This window comes from Staurois parvus, unplaced genomic scaffold (genome assembly GCF_062004578.1).
Source record: "Staurois parvus isolate SC_StPar_1 unplaced genomic scaffold, SC_StPar_1.0 ptg002140l, whole genome shotgun sequence".
Lineage (NCBI taxonomy): Eukaryota > Metazoa > Chordata > Amphibia > Anura > Ranidae > Staurois > Staurois parvus.
The window spans coordinates 431,262-448,947 of NW_028319936.1; the positions used below are offsets into that span (position 1 = coordinate 431,262).

The 17,686-nt window shown below is 43.1% G+C and overlaps 1 protein-coding gene across 1 annotated transcript in view; it reads right to left on the reverse strand.

Moving 5' to 3' along the window:
- The window catches only part of LOC149432443 (leucine zipper protein 1-like), a 115,960-nt gene extending 113,121 nt beyond the window's left edge, over positions 1–2,839 (reverse strand). Inside the window, exon 1 of the mRNA XM_089665128.1 lies at positions 2,648–2,839. The gene's annotated coding sequence lies outside the window, so the exon portion shown is untranslated. The remainder of the gene's footprint in view (positions 1–2,647) is intronic.
- Positions 2,840–17,686: the final 14,847 nt, after the last annotated feature.

Genomic DNA, 17,686 nt, shown 5'->3' on the forward strand with positions numbered 1-17,686 from the left:
CTGGCTCTGAAAAGTGGCATTGGACTATGCAGGCACATTCAGATGGGAGGTGAATTAGCTAACGCTCAAGAATCTACTCTAGAAACCTCTAGAGTAGCCATCACCATGGTGGACCAAGGTCTGGACTTGCACCAAGTGACAGCCCTATACAGACCACCAGCCAGCCAGTCCCCAGCGCAGATCCCCCTCCCTCTCTGCAGTCATTGCTTTCTAGGACCACTGGCATCCTAACAACTGATGTCACATGCATGCCCTGTCCCAGCATCACCGAAAGATGTAAGTCGCACTTCCTCTGTCCAGACTTGTAGCCTGCTTTGCCTCCTGGTCCCCACCTTTGGTATAAGGGCACTGGGAATGGAGACACATGGTGTAAAAAGTGGACAACTGTGAATGGAGACACTTGGGGTAAGAAAAGGGCACTGTGATGGGGATACCTGGGGTAAAAAGAGGGCAACTGTGAATGGAGACACTTGGTGTAAGAAAAGGGCACTGTGAACGGAGACACTTGGTGTAAGAAAAGGGCACTGTGAACGGAGACACTTGGTGTAAGAAAAGGGCACTGTGAAGGGGACGCCTGGGGTAAAAAGAGGGCAACTGTGAATGGAGACATTTGGTGTAAGAAGGGGGCAACAGAGACACCTGAGGTAAGAAGGGGGCAACAGAGACACCTGAGGTAAGAAGGGGGCAACAGAGACACCTGAGGTAAGAAGGGGGCAACAGAGACACCTGAGGTAAGAAGGGGGCAACAGAGACACCTGAGGTAAGAAGGGGGCAACAGAGACACCTGAGGTAAGAAGGGGGCACCTGTGATGGGACACCTGGTGTAAGAAGGCAGCACTGTGTTGGGGAAGTAGTCTATTTTTTTTTTTTATAGACACATACACGAGTCATAACACAAACAGAAGGTTCAAAACTGCTAGGAAAAAAAAAAAAAAAAAAAAAAAAAAAAAATTAGAAATTACTGTCCGGACCTCAATTTTAATTCAATACCCCTGCTCTAGACAGAGGAACCCTATTTGAGAATGGTAGACCTGGAGAGCAAAGACTAGAATAATCATATAATGCATACAATCATTTACATTACTATTGTGGCGTGCATTCTCAACTAAATGGCGATTACAATTACTACCATACGTAAATTGACTAATGATCCAAGATGCTTCAAAACCTCCCCCAACAGCTCATATGCAATCAATAAAGACCCTGCATCAGTTAACACATTCGGAATTCGGACTAATGTAGAAACGCAAGAAGATTTCAGCTAGAATTCCACATTCGGACAAACGGTGGGATTAAATGACTACATTCCTTGAGCTAAAAACGCTGCTCCTCTGCGGCTAGCCATTAGACGAAACTAGTAATTGGAATTTTGCTGAACTGCACAGCAAGCTTAAGCCAGCAGATGACCTTGATGCAGTTTTGCTGATTTTATTACAGCATTTTTTTTTTTTTGTCCTCTTACATTAATCAGCTCATCTGGTTCTGCACAGTCGTCCCACACCAATATTTAGGCTAAGCTCGTATTGCAAGCGAGAAATAAACACACACTGAAAGATTTGGGGAAAGCACGCGAAATCCATCTGAATGCAACTGAAACAAGGCAACGTGCGGACTCTCTTTTTGGGCCTTGTGTGCCATGTCATGGATTACCCCAGAAGGAGAATGTATTTAATGTTCCCCGTCATTCTCCCCCCCCTTTAAGTTTCTCCTGTAGGTTTCCTTTAAGCCCCGCAGGCATTAAACAGAGAAATGTGTTGCAGATTGATGACTCAAGCAGAGAGTGCAAATCCTAACAGGAACATGACTGCGGCAAAACGTAACCTAACAAGCAAAAGGGCCATCTCGGTCTTCATTAGAAGCCAACACAATCAGGTTTGCACTTTCTACACCGTAACAGCGCCGGCATGAAGTAACCTCACTTTAAAAATAAACTATTAAAAAGAAAAATATCTTTGCAATAAGGAAGTCATTTTCTAATCCCACATACAACGTCGTGTCTGCAGTCTTGCCAAAATCAGCATAAGGAATTCATAATCGTCTTTTAATGTCAGCCAGGCCTATTTGAGCAGCGTTTAACCCCTTGCAGGCTTGACAGAGGTGACTTATGGGGGGGGGGGGTTTAAGAGTTGCGCAGCAGCTAATTGGTTAATGATTTAAAGGGTGGCCTGCTTTGAAAAATTCAAAAATCAAATGCCTTAAATTCCTCCATGTACAATGAGGTCTCCCTGCTACAGAGAAGTTCATAGAGGCAGCTGTGAGCAGCCACCTGATCTCCTCCACTGCAGATGAGGTTACTGCAGTCCTCCCCCCCCCCCCCCCCCAGAAAACTACAGGACCCAGCACATTCCTTCACACCAAAGGCAATTCACCTCAAAAAGAAAAACCCCACAGCTCTGCCAGGGAGGCACACCAGGCTGAGGTCTCATGGAGCACAAAGTGCTTCAACTAGAACCCAATGGGTCCAGTCATCCCACAAGCCTCAGCAATACCGCAGACGTGACCACAGGATACCTCAGCACTCAGTAGGGGGTCACCGGCTGAAACTGTCCTCAGAGGGAATGGCAAAGTAATGTGCTCCCCAGTCAGCCCAACCAGATACTTCTACAGGGAGGTTGGCGCACACCGAACCACCCGGACCTGTCCTTACCTGGTCTGCAGTGGCTGAGGAAAGGTAGAAAGTCCCTGGAAGAGGTAACAGCGGCGGCGGCTCCGTTTCCTGAACAGCTCTCTCCCCTTCTCTTCCCTGCAGTGCAGGGCTCAGACATCACATTCCAGGCAGGGGATAGTAACAATGCAAGGTGGGCTTCCCTTCCCTAGAACCAGCCTCCACACTGCTGCCGTCACGGCTCGGCCATATAAGGAAAAGCTGGGCCGAGTTGTCGGCTGGAGGCAGTAAAGGCGGGGCCCTGGAGAGCCCAGGGGAAGGGACAGACCGGGGAGACGAGCTGACACGGCTAGGGAGGGAGAGTGACTTGTGAGGAAACCGCACATTGTTTTCTGCATGGCTGAGGGGACGACGTGAGGAAGGCAGGGGAGACACACAAAGACCAGGAAACTTCACTTCACTACGACATTGGGAGACAACAAACACAAACTATTCAAGTATATACCTAAACTGTATGGAAACCCAGACACTAATACAAATATACTCAAAGAAGATGGAAACCCAGACACTAATATATACAGTATATACCTAAAATACATAGAAACATCCCCCCAGACACTAATATATATAATATATACCTAAAATACATAGAAACACACCCCTGGACACTAATATATACAGTATATACCTAAAATACATAGAAACACCCCCCCAGACACTAATATATACAGTATATACCTAAAATACATAGAAACACCCCCCCAGACACTAATATATACAGTATATACCTAAAATACATAGAAACACCCCCCCAGACACTAATATATACAGTATATACCTAAAATACATAGAAACATGCCCCTGGACACTGCTATATACAGTATATACCTAAAATACATAGAAACACCCCCCCAGACACTAATATATACAGTATATACCTAAAATACATAGAAACACCCCCCCAGACACTAATATATACAGTATATACCTAAAATACATAGAAACACCCCCCCAGACACTAATATATACAGTATATACCTAAAATACATAGAAACATCCCCCTGGACACTGCTATATACAGTATATACCTAAAATACATAGAAACATCCCCCTGGACACTAATATATACAGTATATACCTAAAATACATAGAAACACCCCCCCGACACTAATATATACAGTATATACCTAAAATACATAGAAACATCCCCCTGGACACTGCTATATACCAGTGATGGCGAACCTTTTTGAGCCCGAGTGCCCAAACTGCAACCCAAAACCAACTTATTTCTTTCAAAGTGCCAACACTGCAATGAAACCTGAATATCGAGCTTTTGGTTTAGCAAAAAACAACTCGTACAGTAGTGCAAACTAATTAACAGTACAGGGATGACCAGAGACTGCGGAAAGTACAGGAGATGACCAGAGACTGCGGACAGTACAGGAGATGACCAGAGACTGCGGACAGTACAGGGATGACCAGAGACTGCGGACACAGTACAGGGATGACCAGAGACTGCGGAAAGTACAGGAAATGACCAGAGACTGCGGACAGTACAGGAGATGACCAGAGACTGCGGACAGTACAGGAGATGACCAGAGACTGCGGACACAGTACAGGAGATGACCAGAGACTGCGGACACAGTACAGGAGATGACCAGAGACTGCGGACACAGTACAGGAGATGACCAGAGACTGCGAACAGTACAGGAGATGACCAGAGACTGCGGACAGTACAGGAGATGACCAGAGACTGCGGACAGTACAGGGATGACCAGAGACTGCGGAAAGTACAGGGATGACCAGAGACTGCGGACACAGTACAGGGATGACCAGAGACTGCGGACACAGTACAGGGATGACCAGAGACTGCGGACACAGTACAGGAGATGACCAGAGACTGCGGACACAGTACAGGGATGACCAGAGACTGCGGAAAGTACAGGAGATGACCAGAGACTGCGGACAGTACAGGGATGACCAGAGACTGCGGAAAGTACAGGAGATGACCAGAGACTGCGGACAGTACAGGGATGACCAGAGACTGCGGACACAGTACAGGGATGACCAGAGACTGCGGACAGTACAGGGATGACCAGAGACTGCGGACAGTACAGGGATTACCAGAGACTGCGGACACAGTACAGGGATGACCAGAGACTGCGGACAGCACAGGGATGACCAGAGACTGCGGACAGCACAGGGATGACCAGAGACTGCGGACAGCACAGGGATGACTGCTGACCTTTGGGGAGGGAGGGGGAGCGGGACCTGAATTTGACAGGTACCCGCTCTTACTTCCGCAGAGTTTTTTTTTATGATCTTACCTGTTCCTTTATCCAGCCGCGCGTTGTCTTCCCGGCTTCTGTAGTGTGGGCGGACAGCCGGATGCCCAGTGCGCATGCGCGAATAGCGCTGCGCTTTGTGATTGGTCCGGCGGCTTCTGGGATCTGTCATGTGTCCCAGGTACCGCCTTACCATTCACAAAGAGCAGTGCTTCTTGTGCATGCGCACTTGGGACCCGGCTGTCACGCACACTACAGCCGGGAAGACAGCGCGCCGCTGGATTCTCCTGGCGTGCCCACAGATAAGGCTCGGCGTGCCGGCTGTGGCACGCGTGCCACGGGTTCGCCATCACTGCTATATACAGTATATACCTAAAATACATAGAAACACCCCCCCAGACCCTAATATATATAGTATATACCTAAAATACATAGAAACACCCCCCCAGACACTACTATATACAGTATATACCTAAAATACATAGAAACATCCCCCCAGATACTACTATATACAGTATATACCTAAAATACATAGAAACATTCCCCCCAGACACTAATATATACAGTATATACCTAAAATACATAGAAACATCCCCCCAGACACTACTATATACAGTATATACCTAAAATACGTAGAAACATCCCCCCAGATACTACTATATACAGTATATACCTAAAATACATAGAAACACCCCCCCAGACACTACTATATACAGTATATACCTAAAATACATAGAAACATTCCCCCCAGACCCTAATATATACAGTATATACCTAAAATACATAGAAACATCCCCCCAGACACTACTATATACAGTATATACCTAAAATACATAGAAACATCCCCCCAGATACTACTATATACAGTATATACCTAAAATACATAGAAACATTCCCCCCAGACACTAATATATACAGTATATACCTAAAATACATAGAAACATCCCCCCAGACACTAATATATACAGTATATACCTAAAATACGTAGAAACATCCCCCCAGATACTACTATATACAGTATATACCTAAAATACGTAGAAACATCCCCCCAGATACTACTATATACAGTATATACCTAAAATACATAGAAACACCCCCCCAGACACTACTATATACAGTATATACCTAAAATACGTAGAAACATCCCCCCCAGACACTACTATATACAGTATATACCTAAAATACATAGAAACATCCCCCCAGACACTAATATATACAGTATATACCTAAAATACATAGAAACATCCCCCCAGATACTACTATATACAGTATATGCCTAAAATACATAGAAACATCCTCCCAGACACTAATATATACAGTATATACCTAAAATACGTAGAAACATCCCCCCCAGACACTACTATATACAGTATATACCTAAAATACATAGAAACATCCCCCCAGACACTAATATATACAGTATATACCTAAAATACATAGAAACATCCCCCCAGATACTAATATATACAGTATATACCTAATATACATAGAAACATCCCCTCAAATACTAATATATACAGTATATACCTGAAATACATAGAAACATCCCCCCAGACACTACTATATACAGTATATACCTAAAATACATAGAAACATCCCCCCCAGACACTACTATATACAGTATATACCTAAAATACATAGAAACATCCCCCCAGACACTACTATATACAGTATATACCTAAAATACATAGAAACATTCCCCCCAGACACTATTATATACAATATATACCTAAAATACATAGAAACACCCCCCGACACTAATATATACAGTATATACCTAAAATACATAGAAACCTCCCCCCAGACACTACTATATATAGTATATACCTAAAATACATAGAAACATCCCCCCAGATACTAATATATACAGTATATACCTAAAATACATAGAAACATCCCCCCAGATACTACTATATACAGTATATACCTAAAATACATAGAAACACCCCCCCAGACACTACTATATACAGTATATACCTAAAATACGTAGAAACATCCCCCCAGACACTACTATATACAGTATATACCTAAAATACGTAGAAACATCCCCCCAGACACTACTATATACAGTATATACCTAAAATACGTAGAAACATCCCCCCCAGACACTACTATATACAGTATATACCTAAAATACATAGAAACATCCCCCCAGACACTAATATATACAGTATATACCTAAAATACATAGAAACATCCCCCCCAGACACTACTATATACAGTATATACCTAAAATACATAGAAACATCCCCCCAGACACTAATATATACAGTATATACCTAAAATACATAGAAACATCCTCCCCAGACACTAATATATACAGTATATACCTAATATACATAGAAACATCCCCTCAAATACTAATATATACAGTATATACCTAAAATACATAGAAACATCCCCCAGACACTAATATATACAGTATATACCTAAAATACATAGAAACATCCCCCCAGACACTACTATATACAGTATATACCTAAAATACATAGAAACACCCCCCGACACTAATATATACAGTATATACCTAAAATACATAGAAACCTCCCCCCAGACACTACTATATATAGTATATACCTAAAATACATAGAAACATCCTCCCCAGACACTAATATATACAGTATATACCTAATATACATAGAAACATCCCCTCAAATACTAATATATACAGTATATACCTAAAATACATAGAAACACCCCCCCAGACACTACTATATACAGTATATACCTAAAATACATAGAAACATCCCCCCCAGACACTACTATATACAGTATATACCTAAAATACATAGAAACATCCCCCCAGACACTAATATATACAGTATATACCTAAAATACATAGAAACACCCCCCGACACTAATATATACAGTATATACCTAAAATACATAGAAACCTCCCCCCAGACACTACTATATATAGTATATACCTAAAATACATAGAAACATTCCCCCCAGACACTAATATATACAGTATATACCTAAAATACATAGAAACATCCCCCCAGCCACTAATATATACAGTATATACCTAAAATACATAGAAACATCCCCCCAGACACTAATTCATACAGTATATACCTTAAATACATAGAAACATCCCCCCAGACACTAATATATATAATATATACCTAAAATACATAGAAACATCCCCCCGACACTAATATATACAGTATATACCTAAAATACATAGAAACCTCCCCCCAGACACTACTATATATAGTATATACCTAAAATACATAGAAACATCCCCCCCAGACACTAATATATACAGTATATACCTAAAATACATAGAAACATTCCCCCCAGACACTAATATATACAGTATATACCTAAAATACATAGAAACATCCCCCCAGACACTAATATATACAGTATATACCTAAAATACATAGAAACATCCCCCCAGACACTAATTCATACAGTATATACCTTAAATACATAGAAACATCCCCCCAGACACTAATATATATAATATATACCTAAAATACATAGAAACATCCCCTCAAATACTAATATATACAGTATATACCTAAAATACATAGAAACACCCCCCTCCAACACGGTTATATACAGAATATACCTAAAATACATAGAAATACCCCCCAGACACTAATATATATACAGTATATATCTAAAATACATAGAAACATTCCCCCCAGACACTAATATATATAGTATATACCTAAAATACATAGAAACATTCCCCCCAGACACTATTATATACAATATATACCTAAAATACATAGAAACACCCCCCCAGACACTAATATATACAGTATATACCTAAAATACGCACACACACACTATATAATGTAAAGAAACCTAGACACTAGTATAAGTATTTATATACCTAAAGTACATGGAAACACAGAAACTAATATATATAACTAAAGTACATGGAAACACACACACACTATTACCAAAAGTATTTGGGATGCCTGCCTTTACATGCACATGAACTTTAATGGCATCCCAGTCTTAGTCCGTAGGGTTCAATATTGAGTTGGCCCACCGTTTGCAGCTATAACAGCTTCAACTCTTCTGGGAAGGCTGTCCACAAGATTTAGGAGTGTGTCTATGGGAATGTTTGACCATTCTTCCAGAAGCGCATTTGTGAGGTCAGGCACTGTTGTTGGACAAGGAGGCCTGGCTCATAGTCTTTGCTCTAATTCATCCCAAAGGTGTTCTGTTGGGTTGAGGTCAGGACTCTGTGCAGGCCACTCAAGTTCCTCCACTCCAAACTCGCTCATCCATGTGTTTATGGACCTTGCTTTGTGCACTGGTGTGCAGTCATGTTGGAACAAGAAGGGGCCATCCACAAACTGTTCCCACAAAGTTGGGAGCATGAAATTGTCGAAAATATCTTGGTATGCTGACGCCTTAAGAGTTCCCTTCACTGGAACTAAGGGGCCAAGCCCAACCCCTGAAAAACAACCCCACACCATAATCCCCCCTCCACCAAACTTTACACAATGCAGTCAGGCAAGTACTGTTCTCCTGGCAACTGCCAGACACGTGCATAAGATTGCCAGACAGTGAAGTGAGATTGATCACTCCAGAGAACACATCTCCACTGCTTTAGAGCCCAGTGGCGGCGTACTTTACACTACCGCATCCAACACTTTGCATTGCACTTGGTGATGTAAGGCTTGGGTGCAGCTTCTCGGCCATGGAAAACCATTCCATGAAGCTCTCTACACACTTATGTGCTAATCTGAAGGCCACACAAAGCTTGGAGGTTTTTAGCTATTGAGTCTGCAGACAGTTGGTGACTGCTGTTCGCTTCAGCTTGTGCTGACTCTGCTGTCATTTTATGAGGCCTACTACTAGGTGGCTGAAGTGCTGTTGTTCCCAGTTGCTTCCGCTTTGTTATAACACCACTAACAGTTGACCATGGAATATTTAGTAGCAAGGAAATTTCATGGATGGACTTATTGCACAGGTGGCAACCTATCACAGTACCACACTTGAATTCACTGAGAGCGACCCATTCTTTCACAAATGTTTGTAGAAGCAGTCTGCATGCCTAGGTGCTTGATTTTATATACCTGTGGCCACGGAGGTAATTGGAACACGTGAATCCAATGATTTGGAGGGGTGTCCCAATACTTTTGGCAATATAGTGTATATATTGTACATTCACATTCGTCTCTAACCCTCAAGGGTTGTACAATCTATGGTCCCTAACTCACATACATAGATACACATACTAGGGCCAGTTTAGACATTCGCCAATTAACCTACCAGATAGGGTTGCCACCTCATCCCTTTAAACCCGAACACAATAATTACACAGGTTCTGAGGCCAATTTAATGCAGATAATTCACCAAGTGAGTTTAATTATCAGCTAATTCAGCCACAGGACCTGTGTAATTAATATGTGTTCGGTTTTAAAGAGATGAGGTGGCAACCCTACTACCAGCATGTCTGTGGCGTGTGGGAAGAAACTCATGCAGGCACAGGGAGAACATGCAAACTCCATGCAGGCAGTGCCATGGTTGGGATTCCTCATAGCCACTTTGCTTCGGGTTTTGGGATTATATGACTCGTTTATCCTCTCTTGAATGTATTGTTGGTGTACTTTGTTGCCATTTGCTATGGCTCCCTGTCTTGATGTGGAAACTACTATCGTCGTTTGTAAAAAATTGCAATTATTTTTGCAAAAACACGATAAAAAAGCATATGCGCTTTTGCTGCGTTTTTTGCTGCATTTATGGTGCATTTAGCACCTGCGATTAAAGGACATGACCCAAAATATGCACCAAAAATACAACGGCGGGTCTATTTTCCCTTCAGTTTTGCCACGTAGATGCATGACCATTAAATCCAATGGAACTCTTCACACTGTTCAGTTGAGGGTCCATTGCATTTATCAAAGTCCACCAAGCTGCATTTTTGGTGTGGTAAAAAACAAAAGCACCTCCCCATTAAAATGAATTTTACCACACCAAAAATGCAATTTGTCGGACTCTGATAAATGCAACGGACCCTCAACTGAACAGTGTGAAGAGTTCCATAGAATTTATTGGTCATGCATTTTTAACGCAAAGCCGGAAGAAAAACTGATCAGTATGAAAGCAGCCTTAGGGTGTAGGACAAAACATAGAGTCTGAAGTTCCTCTCTTGCCGTACTGAGTCTCAAGGTTCTCCCCCCCCCAGGTTCTTGTAATAGTGCAGCTGTGTGTTGTTCCACCTGCACAGCCGCATCAATCTGTGATTGCAGAGACTACAAGTCCCTTCTGCCACCACAGCAGAGGTGTAGATCTCAATGGAGAACAAGTATGATATTGTCACTGCCCTTGGGCCTTATTCCCATGAGTGGCCAGGGGGCGATAAAAACAGAGTAGTTGGGCTGCTGATTTTACTGTCCCTTGACCGCTCACCTACAGAACAACAAAGAGCCATTCAGGTGCGTACATATACTGTAGTAAAAATGAAACTCCCTGTTCTATTTGATGGGCAGCACTGTGCCAAACGTGACCTTTTCAAGTGAATGAGGCTGCGCTGCAACCACATGCAATGCACATGGTTCGAGGGTTCAGCTTTTCCAGGGTTAAAACATAGGTTGAGGAGGTGACATACTGTCTACCAGTCACCTGCCCTCTGAAAACTGCTGCTTCTAGGGTGGGAATGTCTTGGCCACTTACTGTATAATTGACAGTGTGCAGAGACAGCTTCTTGGTGGGATAGCTTATATAAGTTCAGACTAGGATCTGACATACGTCGCCCTTCCATGTGCTCCTTGCTGCACATGCCAGTTATAGATTGGGGCAGTTGCCATTTGTTTGTACTGTAGGATCTGTACGTGCCTGAGCCCATCCCTACTCAGTACAGACCTGCGGCTAGAGGAATAGTCTGTAGGAGCCTGAGCATTGCAGCTTGGATCCAAACTATTGTTGTTGCAATGCTTGCAGGCTTAAAGGGTAGGTTCACATTTTCACAAAAAAAATAAAAAGGTGAACTCCTAACTAAATGCAAATATCCTGGCTACGGCACTTCACATAGCAGCCATGATGCCCCATGCTTTAAGTGTAGTCACTGCCCTAAAGTAAGTATTCATCATAATGCTAAGTGTTCAAAGGCCAGCGCGACCACATGACCTCGCTAACCAAGGAGAAGCAGGCCTGAGGCTTCTTCTTCTGGTAAGGTGTCCCAGAAAAAAGAAGGGCTTTCCACTGGTTAGCTCGGTCATGTGGCCATGCTGACCAGTGAGCCCCTGCCTTTGCAAGCATCATGATGAATCATGACCAATATATGCAGAGGGGTGTCCAGGATATTTGGAAGTTAGATCACCTTTTCATTTTTCCTGATGAATCATTTAGTGAAATTTACCTTTTTTTTTTTTCAAACGATGACCTGGAATTTTTCCTTCCACTGGGGTACCTGATGGGCATGTTTTGATTTTTCTGCCACACCTGCTTCACCACCTCAAAGTTCCAACTAGTCAAGAGCATTCAAGTGCATCCACCCCCTCCCAAGATACTGCGTGGAGACAAATGTATTCTTCATATGCATTGTTTGAAAGATGTGTACTCAATCTTCACCAGATGTGAGTTATCTCATTCTACGCCTATTTTCTTATAAAAAGTATGCATCTCTGCCAGTCTCTCATGTCCTCACACATTTGAAAGGTAAACAGTCCCATAGACATAGGTCACCACATCTTTTCTTAACCCTTCCCTTTGCTTAGGTTTAGGAGTTTAGGACCAGCATGCAGAATGCGAGAACTCAGGCCAGGTACACACATACTAGGACCAAATTAGATAAGAGCCAGTTAACCTACCAGTATGTTTTGTAGTGTAGGAGGAAAGTGGAATACCCGGAGGAAACTCATGCAAACTCAGGGAGAACATTCAAACCCTATGCAGATAGTGTGCCAGCTGAGATTTGTAAGGCATGAGTGAGCAAGACAAGTGCTAACCCCTAAGCCACTGTGCTGCCCATCCTCTGACTTATGAAGCTGCATACTTGCTTTTCCAGTGAGTAGCAAGTCAAATCTTCAAATTTTTTTGAAAATCTTCAGCATTAAAGGATAGGAGGGTTTAGCTCCACTTTAAATAGTTGGGACACGGTATATTCTGACTCTTTCCTCATTGGCTTCTATCCTATGAAGGTAGATCTGTAAAAACAAATTCTGGCTCTCTCCTCAGGTATTTGGAACTTTAAAAGACTGAAAAACTATTATCTGTACTGCAATTATCTGAAGTGAAACTGCATTTGATGCAATTTCTTAGTAAAGAGTTAAGCTGCCTGTGGATAGTGTCAAGTCAGCAGGTGACCATACTGTCAGGACAGACTGGGTCTAGGGAGGTATGTTGATGCATAAAGCTCCTTTTTAAACAGAACAGAAGCGCACATGCTTGAGTGTTGTGTGCAAATGCATCATTGAAACCAATTGACAATTAAGGTGACTGCAGACATTTCAGAACTTTTGTCTGTAATCACACCAGAGACATTCTTATGTCTTATCCCAATGCCTCCTGTGTAGGTAAATATTCGATTAGCCCTGATGGACTCTACTGACCAACAGCTACTGTTTTCCTTAGAAATAGCAGGCGGCAGATCAGCTTGAAGCAGTGCATGCAACATTTGACATTTTTCTCTCCTCTCAGAAGAAGGATAGATCAGCCAGGTCCTAAGCTAGGTTCACCATGTGGGTCACGGTTTGCACTTGACTGGGCTGCCATGCCCCGGGACACGCATGAAATAAGTCCCTGCACTATTTTTTTAATCACAGCCTCCACGGGGAATCTGGGTTCCCAGTACGGTTTTGATTTCCAGTGCAAATCATGCATTTCTTTGTGTGGGTGGTTGCAGCTGCCAGTACTTGTGTAGGTCCTGCAGCGGCATCACCTGTGCACATGTGAACCGAGCCGTGCAGAGTGTTTGCAGAGTTTTGCATGTTTTTGCAAAATTAAAAATGTTTTGTCCTAATTCTGCTTTAAAACGTATGTCAAGCCAAAACCCTTTTTTTTAGTGTTAGGCTACGTTCACACTAGCCTTGTGTGCAGGCGGCAGAGAGGCGTTTGGGAAGCGTTTTTACCGCTTCCCAAACGCCTCTGCCAACTCTGCACATTACAGCACATGGTGCTGTTCTAACAGGAGCGTTTGCGTCGCGACGCGTTGCGTCGCGGCAAAACGGACGCCTCTGGTCAAGTCAGGAGGCTTTGAAGCCTCCTATTCTCGTCTATGGTGCCGCTCCGCAAACGCCCGGCCGGCGTTTGCGGTGGGGTTGCGACGCGGTTGCGGGGCGTTTGCGGAGCGGTAACACCACTCAAATGCATTATAGGCGTTTGTGGGGCGTTATTAACGCTCGGCAAACGCCTAGCAACCGCCGCTAAACCGCGCATGCGGCGTTTGCGGAGCATTTGCCGAGCGTTACAAACGCTCCGCAAACACCGGACCAACGCTTGCCAAACGCTATAGGGGCGTTTGGCAAGCGTTGGCAAAACAGCCTAGTGTGAACGAGCCCTTAGAGTTGAGGATAACTACAACCCCTGGTTGTTTTTTACTGCAGTCTGGGGCTTTGTTAAAGAACTTTACCTTTACATCCTGTCCTACAGACAACAGTTTCACCAGACAATAAATAAGAGGAAAATCTGCAACAGGGACACACAAAGAAATACAAATCTGACAGGGGTTCTAGCTGCCCTTTTTTCTACTAAAGAGAAGCATTTTTAGTTCTGTCTGTGTTGCTATGGAGAGTTCTCCTCACTTCCATGTCTTGAAAAATGTTGTCACCAGGACAGGAAATGACGGTAAACTTTTTCATAGTCTCCATGGGCACTGCTGTTTGGATTTCTAGATAACTTATTTTCTGAAACTGAATTATTCAAACTAGTTAATCTCAGGCAGAGTCTGTGCCCGTCCTGTAAAATCAGTGGAATGAAGTAGGATCAAGCTAATTACAGGGACTATAAAATTGTTTTGTATATAATTAATTGATGTGTTTGCCTGTGTAAGAGGTGAACAGCCACATGCCAGCAGTCAGCCCAGTCCTAGTGTGAAAGGCCAGCTTTAGCCTGTCTCCTTCCAGGACTAACGCATTTCACCCTCCCATGGGCTAATCATAGAGAGTGGGAGGGTGAAACATGTTAGAAGGAGCAGAGGCGGACTGACCATTTAGGCACTCGGGCACTGCCCGAGGGCCCGGGTTCAGTAGGGGGCCCCATGAGATGCCCTGGTACCTTTCATAGGCTTTTTTGGGTGTGGTTTGAGTGTGGGCGAGGACACAGGGGCCCCATGATTTCCTATTGATCGGGGGCCTCATGAGTTGTCAGTCCACCCCTGAGAAGGAGACAGGCTAAAGCCAAACTTTCACACTAGCGGGGCGGACTGACCATTTGGAAACTCGGGCACTGCCCGAGGTCAGTAGGGGGCCCCATGAGATGCCCCTGGTACCTTTTTCATAGGCTTTTTTGAGTTTGGGCAAGGACACAGGGGCCCCATGATCCCCTATTGCCCGGGGGCCCCATGAGTTGTCAGTCCACCCCTGCACACTAGGATTGGGCTGTTGGCGTGTGGCTGTCCACTACTTACATAGTCAGTTATACTGATCCTGGGCAAGCTATTACTGGATGCTGGTACCCTCTAGCAGTGGACCCACCGGATCCGTACATGTTGGCGTTTGGAGTGGCACTCCATGAATTTCTTTGGCGGTCACAGTAATTTATGTGTTTGTTTTTGTCATGTGCTTGCCTGTTACCACTCAAGCAAAGTACTGAGGCATTGACTTCATCTGAAGACAAGCTCTATCTAAACCATAAACTCAAAGATTGCATTTCCAAGGCTGTTCTCTGTTTTCACATGGTAATGTTGTGCATAACACACTACCTGTCTCTGCATGTCTACACTAATTTCAGTACCTATGGAAGAAGTCATGGTTGTGACCCAGGCTGGCCTTCTAACATGCCTGCTTTTGTTCCTCTCCATTAGATGGTGGATTGATAGTAGTAGTTTTCAAAGGAGAGATAATGTTGTTTATATCTTCTTTTCAACTAACAGGAAGAGACAAGGTCACTATTTCTGGCAGGATCAGCAGATCATTTCTGTACTTGCTAAAAATATTTTTAGCCTAAAGAAAAGAAACAAATGCAGCCACCGCATCAAAGGACTGGTACGCTGCAATATCATACATTTTGTTTTTGGATTGATAGGCACGTAACCCTTTCGCTGCCAAAGCTGTTTTTGCATTTTTTTGCACACGTTTAAAAAATAATTTCAGGCTTGAAGATTACACAGATACCCAAACATTATATAGTTTCTGAAAGCAGACATCCTAGAGAATAAAATAATTTTTTATGTCACATAGTATTATCACAAAGGTCTAGGAAACCCAAAATTTCAGTAACAAATGCGCTAAAGTGAATTGTAGGGCAAACAAATGCAATAAATTACCCAAAGTTTTGGTAAAATATAAAAGATGAGGTTGCGCTGAGTAAATAGATACCCAATATGTCATACCTTAAATTCGTGTGCACCTATGAAATGACAACAAAAGTCAGTACTCTATTTTCTATAGGTGACCTTTCTAAAACCCCTATAGGTCGTCATTTTAGTGTTACAGAGGAGGTCTTGTACTAGAATTATTGCTTTCCCTCCAGTGTGCGCGGTGATATGTAACATGTGTATCGCAATTATTATTTTTTTCGCGTATGCTCCCCCGACGTGTGCGTTTACGTTCGTACTTGCGTATGTGTGGGGATGGGGGGGGGGCTCAATTTTTTGGAGGGGATATTATGTGCTTGGGTGTAACTTTTTTTTTTTTGCAGGTGACATGTTCTCTTTATTGAGTGGAGACCCTGCATGTCTCCTCTGGTGTCCACTAGGTGTATTGCAATGCAGATTGCATTGTAATACATATTCAGTGCCTTAAAAAAGTATTCATACCCCATGAAATTTTCCACATTTTGTCATGTTACAACTAAAAATGTAAATGTATTTTATTGGGATTGTATGTGATAGACCAACACAAAGTGGCACATAATTGTGAAGTGGAAGGAAAATGATAAGTGGTTTTCAAAAAATTTCACAAGTAAATATCTGAAAAGTGTGGTGTGCACACACCCCCGGAGTCAATACTTTGTAGAACCACCTTTTGCTGCAGTTACAGCTGCAAGTCTTTTTGGATATATATCTACCAGCTTTGCACATCTAGAGAGTGAAATGTTTGCCCATTCTTCTTTGCAAAATAGCTCAAGCTCTGTCAGATTGGATGGAGAGTGTCTATGAACAGCAATTTTAAAGTCTTGCCACAGATTCTCAATTGGATTTAGTTCTGGACTTTGACTGGACCATTCTAACATATGAATATGCTTTCATCTAAACCATTCCATTGTAGCTCTGGCTATATGTTTAGGGTCGTTGTCCTGGTGGAAGGTGAGCCTCTGCCCCAGTTTCAAGTCATTTGCATACTCTACCAGATTTTCTTCTAAGATTGCCCTGTATTTGGCTCCATCCATTTTCCCATCAACTCTGACCAGCTTCCCTGTCCCTGCTTCAGAAAAGCATCCCCACAACATGATATTGCCACCACCATGTTTCACGGTGGGGATGGTATGTTCAGGGTGATGTGCAGTGCTAGTTTCCCGCCACACAGCGTTTTGCTTTTAGGCTAAAAAGTTAAATTTTGGTCTCATCTGACCAGAGCACCTTCTTCCACATCTTTGCTGTGTCCCCCACATAGCTTCTCGCAAACTGCAAATGGGACTTCTTATGGCTTTCTTTCAACAATGGCTTTTTTCTTGCCACTCTTCCATAAAGGCCAGATTTGTGGAATGCATGGCTAATTGTTGT